General features: G+C 43.0%; 1 protein-coding gene across 3 annotated transcripts in view; it reads left to right on the forward strand.

The window, feature by feature from the left end:
- ATP6V0A4 (ATPase H+ transporting V0 subunit a4) overlaps nucleotides 1-14,176 on the forward strand; it is a 95,832-nt gene that overhangs the window by 9,383 nt on the left and 72,273 nt on the right. For 2 of the 3 annotated variants that reach the window (XM_086689041.1, XM_086689051.1), the window contains exons 2-3: nucleotides 12,839-12,933; nucleotides 13,047-13,112. The gene's annotated coding sequence lies outside the window, so the exon portion shown is untranslated. Of the gene's footprint in view, nucleotides 1-12,838; nucleotides 12,934-13,046; nucleotides 13,113-13,206; nucleotides 13,326-14,176 lie in introns of all 3 variants that reach the window. The other variant, XM_086689043.1, reaches the window with a different exon arrangement.

Here is a 14,176-nt window from a genome sequence, read left to right on the forward strand (position 1 = left end):
GCTCCTTCATTCCCAGCCTTACCATTTGTACAAAATATTTCTGTTGGCACAACACTGCGTGTGGTCAGATTCATTTTGTGTTTAATAAACAGAGATGCGTGTTCTCAAAGAGTAATTTTAAGCTAAGGTTTTGGGGAAATAAACTACACGTTTGTAGTAAACACTCAGCCAGTTTTTCTTTTCCAGTTTGTCCATGTGAAAAGTAAAAAGGCCCAGAGAGTCGAGTCAGAGATTGTTGGCCTTCCTTCCCGGCATCCAGCTTCTTCTCTCCGGCCGTGTCTTCTGGTCTCTTCTGTAACCTTCCTTCACCATCTGTCTCTTGTCCAGGCTGCCTGTGGCTTGGACAACCAGCCCTGAGTCAGGAGTCCTGGGTTCCCTTTTCACGTTGTCACCCTCTGTGTGACCTTGGGGGAAGTCATGTAACCTTGGTGATGATGCTTCCCAAGAGATGTGGTGGGGGTTCTCTGGGAGGGAGTCACTTGGGGAAAAATCCAGGGAAATGTTGCCTTCAATCCTCTGTGAGAAAATCTTTGTCTGGGGTCCCCAGGACTCTCCAGAGGGGATAAACTGGTTCTGCTACATATAGTACCTGATACAAAGGGATGTTATGTCCTTTGAGAAACAAACAGGAAAGCTATGAAGAGAGCCTGAGAATCAGGGGCACATATTCTGCGTCAGGCTCTGCCACTAATTTGCTGCAGGACTTAGGCACATCCCTTCACCCCCTGGGGTCGTTTACTCATCCCTAAAGCAAGAAGATTGGACTAGAGGATCTCAAAGTTTTCCTCCAGGGGTACAATTCTGTGACTCTGCTCAACACAGTATATTAAATGGAGAAGAAACTAGAGGTGGGAATTGTGCCTGAAAAGAGCCTCACCAGTGGATTTGGGGGAAAGTATTATTACAGAAAAATAACTGGGGAGGCTCCCGAGTGACAAATTTGGAGATCTGATGGGTAAAACGCATCCATGACAAACGTTGAGGCATTCTCTTCTCTTCATGATGAAATTTTATTTTCCTGTATCTCACTTCCAGTCAGTCTGTGACTTGGCAAGTGAAGACAGGAATGAAAGGGGTGTAAAGTGGGTTTGCTTGCTCTGGAGAGGAGAGGCAGAGAGACCAGGTCAAGAAACATGGAGGTGGAGAAAAAGGATGCGGGAGGGTTCCATGATGGAGGGTCTTCTCCTAAGGAATGAGACTCAGCCTTGTGCTGAGGGGAAGGAGGTGAGATGAGATGGAGGGGAGAAGAGAGTGTGCCAGTCAGTGAGAGACGTTGGAGGGCTCTTTCTTTTTTAGGGAAGATCTGGGGGACAGAAAGGTGTAGAACATCCGTGAGGACCCACCTGATGTTGGATGTGCGCCATTGTTCCCTCTGACACTCACTGGAGGGAGTCCACGGCCAGGAGGGAAAGGGAATGTACGTGGCAGGAGATGATTCTGGTTTCAGCACAGAGAACACTGACTTCAGTGTGCTGATGACGTGAATCTTGGACATTACTGTCAACAAATTGCATTTGTGTGTGTGTGTGTGTGTGTGTGTGTGTGAGTTGAATGTCATTCCCTCTCTTTTTAGCAACCTCAAGCCATTCTCTGTCTCTAGTACTTTGTCTCCATTAACGCATATTGTGAAGGTTTGTGGATGGTGGGGTCAGTGCCTGGCCAGTGGTGGGAACTGCTAGGTAAGTGGATGTTAAAATCAATTATGTGAAGGAAGGTCATCTGGCCGGAATTCAGTTCAGAAAAATCAGACACTGTTTGTGGAGAATCAGGTTGTTACTTCTGCAGCTACAATTTTATTTTTGGATTAAATTCCTTGCAAGCATTTTAGCTTGCTCTCCACTTACCCCTTTTCATTTTTTAAATTATGATGATCTCCTGAAAGTTGATCCTGTACCGCTGAACATGTGGTCATGCACAGTATCTTCCTAATCCCCGGTAGAGGGATACAGGAACAAAGGGGGCCCTTTGTTTAAAGGAATGTCCACTTTGAAGAGATGTACGGGGAGTGCTCGCCTCTTTAGCTGGTCAAGAGCCACCTTATAGAATGTCCTCGGGCACAAAAGTGCCTCGCCTGAGACCTGCCCAGACAAGTGTAAAGTGGCCCAAACTGGCATTGTGCCCCAGACTTGTCCAAAGAACAGGAGTAGTGGTACGAAACCACTAACTGTCCAAACAGTACTCTTACCGGTGGCCTTAGGGAATCGATTCTGTTCTAAGGGGGTTGTTTCCCTCAAGACCTCGTGCCAACTGTAAGTGTCATTTTCCTTTAAAGCATTGGGTTGAGAGGTGCCTGGGCTCCTCAGTTGGTTAAGTATCCTATTCTTGATCAGGGCTGAAGTCATGATCTCACGGTTCGTGAGTTTCAGCCCCGTGTGGGGATCTGCACTTGGAGTGCGGAGGCTGCTTGGGATTCTCTCTCTCCCTCTCTCTCCGCGCCTCCCCTGCTGGCCCTCTCTCTCAAAGTAAATAAATAAACTTAAAAAAGAAAATAAAATCTTTAAATGAATAAATAAGGAAGGATGCTTTCAGGCCAGTGAGTGGTCAGGACTCAGTCTTTGGCTCTTTTCTGCCCGTCGCCGGAAACCCTCTTGAGGCTCATCACTGTGAAGGGCTCTCCTCTCCCCTTTTCTCTCCTTCCTCCACTGTTGGGATCACAGGAGAGAATCTGGGAAGTTTACTTTGGTCCTAGACCACCTGGACTGTGGGTGCTTGCACTTGAATCATTCCGACCTTGCGTGAGTCAGCGATGCTATGAAATGCTGCATGTAAAATACCGAGCTCAGTCGGGACACTTGCAGAGAGATGTAAAAGATACCTTTATGGGATTCAAGGTGATTGTGCCACAAGCACCTAAAAGATCAGGAAAAGCAGAAGTTGCCAGTTTCTACACGTGCTGGGCCCCTAGAGCTCACAGAATTGTCTTGGATTATTAACTGTCTCTTCCTTGAAAAAAATAGAGGAAATCTTCCCACGAGGCTAATTTTCTCCTCAGTTCCTTCCCTGCTCCCTCCTTCCTTTTCACAGCCTGGTATTTTGGAAGAGTTGTTGGTATTGTCTTTCTTCACCGGCCAGTGACTTCCCAGTTCCCCAGTCTCTGAATTCTGCCTCCTTCATGCCCCTGAAGGAGGTCCATCAGTGTCACCAGGCACCTCCAGATGCTTCTCAGCTCTCCTGTTGTGTGAGCCCTCCACGATTCTTGAGACACTTCTCTCGAATTCTCTTTCTTCTGACTGTTCTCCTCGATCTCCATTCCTGGTCCGTCTCCTCTGTCCTGCCTTGGAACCTTTCAGGTCTCCCACACTCGGCCCTGATTTCACTGCTTCCCCCTTGTCACAGACCGAATTGTGTCCTCCACCCACCCCCCCCCCCCATTCATATGTTGAAGTCCTAACCCCACACCTCAGAATGTGACCTTATTTGGAAATAGGGTCTTTGTAGAGGTAATTAGTTAAGATGAAGTCATACTCTTACTGGAGTAGTCTGGGCCCCTGCCCCCAACCAACATGTCCTTATTAAAAGGGGGGATTTGGACACAGACACACACATGTGAAGATGAAGTCAGATCCCAGAGGCTTCTGTAGCTAAGGAACCCCAGAGATGGCCAGCGAATCACCAGCAGCCAGGTCAGAGGCATAGAACAGATTCTTCCCCATAGTCTCAGAAGGAATCGTAACGCCCCACCCCCATCACCTTGATCTTAGACGTCCACCTCCAGGACTCCTAGACGATGAGTTCTGTTGTTTACGCTACCCAGTTTGTGGTGTCCCCTGTCGAGGCCGTTCTACTGAGCTGATAAACCCCAGGCCAGTGGCGGACCAATGTGTTGGTCTAGAAGCCTCTTCACTCTTAAACATTATTGAGAACCCCAAAGAGCTTTGGCTTATGTGGATCCTATATACTAATATTTCCCACACTAGGAATTAAAACTGAGAAATTTAAAAATGCTTGTGTGTGAACTCATTTAAATTCATATGAACCTGTTTATTATGTTAGTATAAACACCCCTTTTTTTTTTTAATTTTTTTTTTCAACGTTTATTTATTTTTGGGACACAGAGAGACAGAGCATGAACGGGCGAGGGGCAGAGAGAGAGGGAGACACAGAATCCGAAACAGGCTCCAGGCTCTGAGCCATCAGCCCAGAGCCCGACGCGGGGCTCGAACTCACGGACCGCGAGATCGTGACCTGGCTGAAGTCGGACGCTTAACCGACTGCGCCACCCAGGCGCCCCTAAACACCCCTTTTTATGAAAGTACTGTATTTTCCAAAACAGTTTCCTGAAGAGTAGCACTGATTGCTTTCTTTTGCAAATCTCTTTAATGTGTGACCAATAGAAGACAGCTGGGTGTCTTTTGCATATCTATTTTTACATTCAGCTCATTGCTCTATGTTATTTTTTTTTTGAAATATACGATGAAAATCTGGTCTCACATAACTAAGTAGTTTTTAGAAAGGGAAAAAAATTTTTTTTAATTTTATTGAAATTCAAGTTAGTTACCATATAGTGTAATAACTAACACTACTACAGTAGTAGAATTCACTACTAATTCTAGAGTAGAATTTAGTGATTCATCCCAGGAAAAATGTTTTACTAGACTTTTCAGTAGTTGTGGACATTTTTCTTTGATACTATAGGCCTTTTAAAAAACTTCTGTTAATGTTTATTTATTTTTGAGAGAGAGAGACAGAGTGTGAGCAAGGGAAAGGTAGAGAGCGAGAGAGGGAGACACAGAATCCGAAGCAGGCTCCAGGCTCTGAGCTGTCAGCACAGAGCCCCACGCAGGTCTGGAACCCAGGAACTGTGAGATCATGACCTGAGCAGAAGTCAGACGCTTAACTGACTGAGCCACCCACGTGCCCCAACAAGTAGTACTTTCTAAAAGCTTAGTTGCAGTGTGGACTCTGAAACCAAATCAATGACCTTTTCATTAAAATCCCTTGGTTAAGCATGTACTTTTCAATGGATCGTTTGCCCAAGCATGACTTTATAACATCATGCATTGGGCATTTGGGAAATAATGGTTCATTGAGTTTTGCAGATCTCCCAAATGCTGTCCCATTTCATTATACAATAACTTTTAAAACTCACATTTATAAATATCCCCATAGAAATATCCTCATCAGAAAAGTTGTTAGCATTGAGAAGCTGTCACGTTCATGTGGGCGCATAAAAGTTTTCCAAAATGTTAATTGTTGTTTGAGAGTTAGAATTTCATCACTGGCAACAAACAATGTCAGTTGTTTTCCTTTGAAGTGACAGAATCATTTGGATCATTTCTGAGAAAATGCCTGCCAAATGCCTATGTCTGAATAACCACAGTGTGTCAGCTGTTCTTTTCAAGTAAGAATGGTGTTCTGTCAAAATAGCTAATTCAGCTGGCAAGTCAAACCATCACTCTTCTTACTTCGTTATGCCACAAAAGGGCTTTATGTGTGCTTTCCATTTTGTCACACGGGATATTAACGATGAAACGATATTTCGTCTTTTGCCTGGGCCACAGTGCTGGTCTCAGAACTGCTCTGTCTGCTGCGGGGATTGCCTCTCCTTGCATCCACTCTGCAGTTAGTAACGTGTTTTCTGGGGCGCCTGGGTGGCTCAGTCAGTTAAGCATCAGACTCTTGATTTCAGCTCGGGTCGTGATCTCCTGGATTGTGGTTCGAGCCCCTTGTCAGGCTCTGCAGGCAGCTCAGAGTCTGCTTGGGATTCTCTCTCTCCCTCTGCCCCTTCTTCACTCTCTCAAGATAAATAACATTAAAAAAAATAAATATGTTTTCCAAGTTGTGCCATTTACCCCTACCCTACCTGCTTCAGAGCCGTCAAGGGCCCCAGATGCTCTTGTGATAAAGGCACAGTCCTTAATACAGCCTGCAGATCATGTCCTCATCCTGCCCGCTTTGTCCCCACCCCCTCATTCTCTCTGCCCTGTGTATACTGCCTTCTTTCCTCAAGAAGGAGTCAAGTTACACGACTTAGAGAGCTATGTTCTCTCCTTCAGTGTACCCATCTTAGTTCTGACACATTTGTCCCCGTGGTTATTTAATAATTTGATTACTGAGACTAGACTGTCTCAGCTCTGGGGCCACACTACCTGGGTTCAAGTCCCCTCTCTACCACTTGCTAGTGAGCAACCTTGAATGTGTTACCCATCTCGGATTGCTAATCTGCAAACCAGACAAACAATAACAACGAGGGTTTTAATAATACCTATTTCTTAGGGTTTTGTCTTAAATTTGCCCATAGTGGGCATCATCTGTTTGCCATTGATATTGGGATTATTACTTTTGCCTGCCCTGCTAGAGTTTACCACAACAGGCACTGTTTTGCCCAATTTGTACCTTAAGCGCCTAGTGCCTTGCCTGGCACTTCATAGTTGCTCAGTCAATATTTTTGAGATTATTTTATTTTATTGTCGTTTTAATTAAATGTTTGATTTTCTTCAAATTAGCTGATGGATACAAACTGTAAAAATCAAGTCGTACAAAGGGTTTGAAAGAGCAATGCTCAAATCTCCTCCCTCTCCATTCCATCTGCAGCCTTATTCTTACTCTTGACTAATTTTTTCCTTTTATGGTTACTTTCAAAATCTCCAGGGGCACCTGGGTGGCTCAGTCGGTTGAGCGACCGCCTTTGGCTCAGGTCATGATCTCACGGTTCATGGGTTCGAGGGTTTGAGCCCCACATCAGGTTCTGTGCTGATAGCTCAGAGCCTGGAGCCTGCTTCGGATTCTGTGTCTCCCTCTCTCTCTGCACCTCCCCTGCTCATGCTCTGTCTCTCTGTGTCTCAAAAATAATATAAACATTAAAAAAAAAATTTTTTTTTTTAATTTTTTTTTCAACGTTTTTTATTTATTTTTGGGACAGAGAGAGACAGAGCATGAACGGGGGAGGGGCAGAGAGAGAGGGAGACACAGAATCCGAAGCAGGCTCCAGGCTCTGAGCCATCAGCCCAGAGCCCGACACGGGGCTCGAACTCACGGACCGCGAGATCGTGACCTGGCTGAAGTCGGACGCTTAACCGACTGCGCCACCCAGGCGCCCCTAAAAAAAATTTTTTTTTTAATCTCCAAATAATATGCTCACACTACTCTTCTCAGTTTATCGGCGTTTGACATTATCTTTTAAATTGAATACTTGTTTCTTTTTGGCCTCTCTCATCTCCACTAAAACGTAAGCCCCATAAAAGCTGTGACTTTGGGGCACTTGGGTGGCTCAGTCGGTTGAGTGTCCGAATTCAGCTCAGGTCATGGTCTCACAGCTTGTGGGTTCGAGCCCTGCTTTGGGCTCTGTGCTGACAGCTAGGAGCCTGGAGCCTGCTTCGGATTCTGTGCCTCCCTCTCTGCCCCAACCCACTCGCATTCTGTCTCTGTCTCTCTCAGAAATAAATAAACATTAAAAAAAATAATAAAAAAAAGCAGCGACTTGGTTGTGTTTCCTGCTGTGTCTGCAGAGCCTAAAACAGGGCCTGAAGCACTGGGGGTGCCCCATAAATAAGCCCTGGATGAGTAAGCATCAAGACATGCTTCATGAGCATCTGTAGATGCTTAGCATTGTACTGGCCTCTGAGAGGCACTCAGCGAGCACCAGTAATGCTCCATGGAAATGAAATCGGTGCCGTTTCTATCCTTACTCTCGTACAACTGTTACCTTCCCTCTCTTCTTTTGTCTGATCAGTCTCCAGGTCCAGGTCCATTTTATTACTTACACAGCTGTGAATATGAGGCCCGCTCAAGATGACATTTTGTTTTGTAACATTGCATCACCGAGGGCTTAAAGTTTCCCCTCAAAGCAGTTTCTTGCACAGTTTTTGTCTTTATAGTCCATAATCTGTGATCTGCTCTCCAGAAATCCATAAAGCTCTGAAAACAAAGATGTTTTTATGCACGTGGCAGCACAGTCTGACCTGATTTAACGTGAGGCATGTGTAATTTTTATTGATTCTTCATAGTGAGGATGTATATATTTAAGTACAGAAGGATTAACCTGCTTTGATTACAGCGTGCTGCCCCCAGGGCCCATGTGGTGTTATATAACATATAGTATATACCTGGCTTAACTTTCTAAAATAGACGACATTCTGAAATCCAAAAGCCTTCTGGCCCCAAAGTTGAAGACCTGTAATATATGAGCTTTATGTGTTCGTTATGGAAATATCAGGGAATAAAGAAAAGGACAAAACACATAAATCTAAATCCAAATCCTATCCACCACAATGATTTCAGTATAGTTCCTTCCACATCTTTCCTGTATTGATTATACATGTTGAAGAAAGTTCAATGATACTGTTTCATAAAATACTTTTTATCAACAGCGTTCCAAGAACCTGTTTCCTTGTCTATAGAATGCTTTTCATGCTATTTTAATAGCTGCACTATATTCTATCACAGAGATGTGTCAGAGTTCGCTTAACCGTCTTGATCTTTTACTTCTTCCTCAAAGCGGCCCCTGAAGAGGGTTCTGCAAAATCTCCAGGGTTCTGTGCACCAGTTTGAAAACCACCAATCTGGCTTAGGATCCTTTTCCAGTGAAGGAACTGAGTCTCCTGATGGGTAGCTGCCTTCCCTGGGGCCACTCAAACCTCCCGGGCTACTTTGATTTAGAACACACATCTCCAGAGATTTGTCTCTGTCCTCTCTCCACTGTATAACGCCAGCTAAGCACAATTCTTCTTTGCTCTTTCTGAAATCTTTTTTTTTTTTAACCTTTTATTTTGAAATAATTACAGATTTTACTGAAAGTTGCAAATAGTACAGGGAGGTCTTGTGTGCCCTTCAAGCAGTTTTCCCCATTGGTTATTTACATGGGGAAATTGACAATGATAGAAAGCTTGTATATGGTTCTGTGTCATTTTATCACATGTATAGATTCACATCTCCAGCACCATAGTCAAGCTATAGAACTGTTCTGTCACCATGAAGATTTTCCTCATGTTACTCCCTCATAGGCACACACATACACCACCACCATGACCATTCCCAATGCCTAACAACCAGTAATTTCTTCTCCATCTCTATAATTTTTGTCATTTAGAGAATGTTGTCTAACTGGAATCATATACTGCATGACTTTTTCAGATTGTTTTTTTTTTTTTTTTCACTTAATCACCTTGAGATCTATCCAGGTTGTTGTGTTTATCAATAGTTATTGCTTTTAGTGCTGAGTGGTATTCTCAGGTATGAATATACCATAAGCAGGATATTTTGGTTGTTTCCAGTTCTGGGCTATTACGAATGAAACTGCTATGATTGATGTATAGATTTTTTAGGGGTGAACATAAGTTCCATTCTCTGGGATAAATAGCATGAGTGTGATTGCTGGGTCCTAAGGACAGTGCATATTTAGTTTTTTTTAAAAAGCTGCCAAACAGGGGCTCCTGGGTGGCTCAGTCGGTTAAGCATCTGACTTTGGCTCAGGTCATGATCTTGTGGCTGTGGGTTTGAGCCCCGTGTCAGGCTCTGTGCTGGCAGCTCAGAGCCTGGAGCCTGTTTCAGATTCTGTCTCCCTCTCCCTCTGCCTCTCCCAATCTCATGCTCTGTCTCAGTGTCGCAAAAATAAGTAAACATTAAAAACAAATATTTTTTTTAAAACTGCCAAACAGTTTTCCAGAGTGTACCATTTTACATTTCCACTGGCAATACATGACACATCCAGTCTGTCCACATTTTTGCCAGTGTTTGGAATTGTCACTATTTATTATTTGTCATTGTTCTGATAGGTATATACTGATATTTCATGGTGGTTTTAATTTGTATTTCCCTAATGGCTAATAATGTTGAACGTCTCTTCCTGTGCTTAGTGGCCATCTGTACATCTTTTTAGGTAAAATGTCGTATGGCTTTGGCCCATTTTTCCAGTTGGATTGCTTGATATTTTGTTGAAGTTTGAAAACTTGATAAATTCTAGGTATGAGTCCTTTATCAGATACGTGACTTGCGTATATTTTCTTCCAGTCTTGAGCTTGTCTTTTTATCCTTTTTTCTAGAATCTTTTGCACAGCAAATTTTTGAATTAATTTTTTTTATTTCTCTTGTGGATAGCAATTTATGTGTCTTATTATAGGAACTCTTCACCAAACCCTCAGTTCTGAAAATGCTCTACTATGTTTCTGCTCAAAATTTTATAGTTTTACATTTGAAATTTATCCCTGATCCATTTGGAGTTAATTTTTGTCAAAGGTGTGAGGGTTGTTAGGTCTTTGTTCCATTTTTGGCCTGTGGATGTCCGTTTGCTCTAGCACCATTTGCTGAGAAGGTGATCTTTCCTCTACTGAAATGCTTTCCACTTGTGTCAAAAATCAGTTGGCCTGACTTGTGTTGGTCTGTTTCTGGGTTCTCTATTTTCTTGCATTCACCTGTTTGTCTGTCTTTCCCCCAGCACCACAATCTTGATTACTGTAGCTGTATGGTAAGTCTTGAAATTAACTAGAGTGGTTTCTCCTACTTTATTTTTCTATTCATTATACCTCTGCTGATAAGACCCTGGCTGGGAGGAGAGGAGTGCCTGGTTACTGCTCCCCACATGACCTCAATGAGGGGGTGGCCTCATTGCCAATGGCAATCAGGAAAGTTCCCATTAGATCTCCTCTGACATCACCCAGTGAGGTTAACAAAGGGTGTCTTATTACCACAGGGTGGGTCTGGCAGTTCAGACTCCGCACTTGGCCTTCTCTGACACGACGACACTGGAGGGTGTCGCTTTGGTGCACGTGGGGGAGGGTAGAAGACTGGGCTCTCCACTTGGGATTTGCTGACATGGGTGGGCATAGAATCACAGTTTTTTCTGTGGTGTTTGGCTGGATTAGAGTGATTACTATCTGAAAGTCTTCTTTCTTACTAGGCTGCCTCTTTCCTGATGCCTTGGCTAGAGAGAGCAGGCTGTATTGGGGATTTTTTTCTATCTGCCTATCTTGCTGGCTTCTGCAGCACCATGCCTAGAACATAACAGGCAAAAGAAACCCCAGAGAACTTGCCTCTGTCATTCCTCACACCCTGAGGTTCCTAGAAGGTCTGTCTTCTCTCTACCTTTCAGAGTCTTCTAATATTTCTTGTACATATAATGTTCTGGGTTTTCAGTTTTAGTTATTGGGAAGAAAAAGTGTTTCCACTCCATCTTTCCAGAAGCAGAATCAAAGTAATTTTTCAAAAATGTCAATCAGTTGGGGCGCCTGGGTAGCTGCATTGGTTAAATGGCTGACTTGATTTCGGCCGAGGTCACGATTTTACGGTTCATGAGTTCGAGCCCACATTGGGCTGTATGCTCGCATACAGATCCTCTGTCTCCCTCTCTCTGCCCCTCCCACGTGCATGCACTTGCGCTGTCTCTCTCTTGCACTCTCTCTCTCAAAAAGAAATAAATGTTAAAAAAAAAAAATTTTTTTTTAATGTGAATCAGTTAAGTAATGTCATTTCTCTGCTTCACAATTTCCAAGGGCTTCCTGGTATGATTATAAAAAATAAAATATATATAAATCATAATCAAAATATATAAAATCAAAATTTCCTAATCATAATCAAAATATATAAAATCAAAATTTCCTAAAAAAAGCGAAAGAACAAAATCCAAATTTCCTATCGGCCCATCAGAACTTCCGTGGCTCCCTGTTTCCACTCTGATTTGCTTTATACTCCCTCTCCCCACCCCTCTCATGCCCCAGCCACATTGGCCTCCTTTCTGTTTCTTGAACGTGTTGCGCCTTCTTGGACTATGAAACGATATCACACATAGTTGTAAACAGGGACTCTGGTGTTAGATGACCCGTCCTGAGTGACTGTGTGATCTTGGGCCACTTTCTTGGCCTTTTTGCGCCTCTATTTCCTCATATGTGACTTGAGAATAAGAATACTGTCCGCCTCCTAGGGTTATTGAAACGATTAAATGGATTGGCCCATGTGATGTAATTTGAAGAACTCTAAAGTGCAGGAACGATACCCAGCGCAGAGGAAGCATTCAATAGGTAAATCAGCTGTGGGGATGAAGTTACTTACACCTCCCTGCTCTTGAATGGCTGTTTCTGTTGCCTAGAATACCTCCTGCCACCCCCCCCCCGACTCCCACCCCCCACAACCCCACTTTTTTTTGCAAGACTGACTCATTTAAATCTTCCATGCCTCAGCCTAAATGGCCTTATCTGCTTACGTAGTCTCTCTTCCTTTCTCTAAAGCCTATCTTTCTATAATAGCACTTTTTATAATCTGTGATATCTGGCTAACTTATTACTCGTTTACTGTTTGTCTCTTGCCCCGTGGACAAGAAGCTTCGTGAGGGCAAGCACTCTTGTCTCTTACTCACTGCCCTACCCCCGCCCGGCCCCCCCCCCCCCCAGCCCCTAACAGAAGGAGCCATATAGTAGACTCTTAATAAAGATTTTTTGAATGGATGAAAGAATTCAGGTCATTTATGGTTACACACCTATTACACATAATGCTGCAATAGACATTATTGTGGTTAAATTTCCATATACAACTTCCACATTTTTTTGTAGGATGAACTTCCTAGAGTGGGGTTGCTGGGTCAAAGGATATACACATGGCCTTTCAGACAGATTGTATTAATTTACTGTCCTGCCAGTGTCCTGTGAGTGTGTTGTCCTTCTGCATTTTCCACTCAGGATTTTAGGAGGGAAAAAAAGAAGCAAACCTTGAAATGCATTCTCCCTCCTCTCCTTCTCCATTCAAAATAATTAATATTCTGTTATACTTTGCAGATGAGGATACTGGGAACCTGGGGTTAAATAAGCTTCCCCAGGGTCAATGGCAGAGCTGGGATTGTGGCTCGGGTCGTTTGGTTGTAAACTCTGGTCTTAACCATCGAGTTGTGCTTTTCGTCTATATTTTTCCTCAGTGATTCCTGGGCACCGGGACATTTGAGGACGTCTGCACCACCCACTGACCGGGGGACCCAGCAAACCCCAGGGGGGCTGAAGAGCAGAATGAGAGGTAGGCAGCGGAAGGGGCATGAGGAAGGAGGCACCAGTCGAGGCAGGGGCTCCTCTTGCCTCGAGTTCATCTGGCAAGAGAGACGGAATCAGTGTCGGGCATTCTCTTTGCAGTTGCCAGTTCGAATCCTTCTGCTCTGCGCTGTGGGTCCTGAGTTCAGCCTTCAGAAGTCTGACCAGGTGAGGCTGGACTCGAGTGATTCCGCCACGTTGGGGTGGGCGGCTCTGGCCAACCTCTGTGTCTGAAGCAACCCGAGCATTGCTTTTCCTACAGGCCTCGTCACAGACCACCTGCTCCCCCCAGGGGCCCTGGCCTCCGCTCCCCCAGGTTCAAGCTGCCCCTTCTCAGCTGATCTTCCCAAACTGCCTGCATTCACCCTGCTGCCTCCCAAGGTAAAGTTAGATTGTCCACCCTGTGTTCTCAAAAGCAATAGTTCTAATTTGATGACGCACAAGCATCACCTGAGGCACTTACTAAAAAGACCTCAGACAACCTGGGCCATTTGAATATTGACAGGATATCTGATTACTGTTGAATTACTGTTGAATTTTAAGTGTGACCATGGTGTTACATATGTGTGTATTATATATGTAATATATATGAATATGTATCTTTTAGGTTACATATGTATTATATATATATTATATTATTATATAATATATAATATATTATAATATATAATATAGTATATGTATATGAAAATGTATCTTTTAGGTTACATATGTATTATATATATTATATAATATATAATATATAATATATATTATAATATATATAATATAGTATATGTATATGAAAATGTATCTTTTAGGTTACATATGTATTATGTATATTATATAATATATAATATATAATATATAATATATATTATAATATATATAATACAATATATGTATATGAAAATGTATCTTTTAGGTTACATATGTATTATATATAATATATATAATATAATATAATATAATATAATATAATATAATATAATATAATATAATATAATATATGTATATGAAAATGTATCTTTTAGAGATACATACTGAAATATTTTGAAAGAAGAAATATGTGTGGGATTAGCTTCAACGTAGCCTGGGGTGGGTGGGAGAAGTGGGTGAAAGAACTGATAATACAAAATTCACCAGTTGACGCTGAGCAGTGTGAATATGGGGGTGCCTTATATTGGTCTCTGTACTTTTGCGGTTGCTTTAATTTTTCCACTCTAAAAAGTAACAACAACAACAAAACACCC

Source organism: Puma concolor, chromosome A2, assembly GCF_028749965.1.
Source record: "Puma concolor isolate L17-30 chromosome A2, mPumCon1.1.hap2, whole genome shotgun sequence".
NCBI lineage: Eukaryota > Metazoa > Chordata > Mammalia > Carnivora > Felidae > Puma > Puma concolor.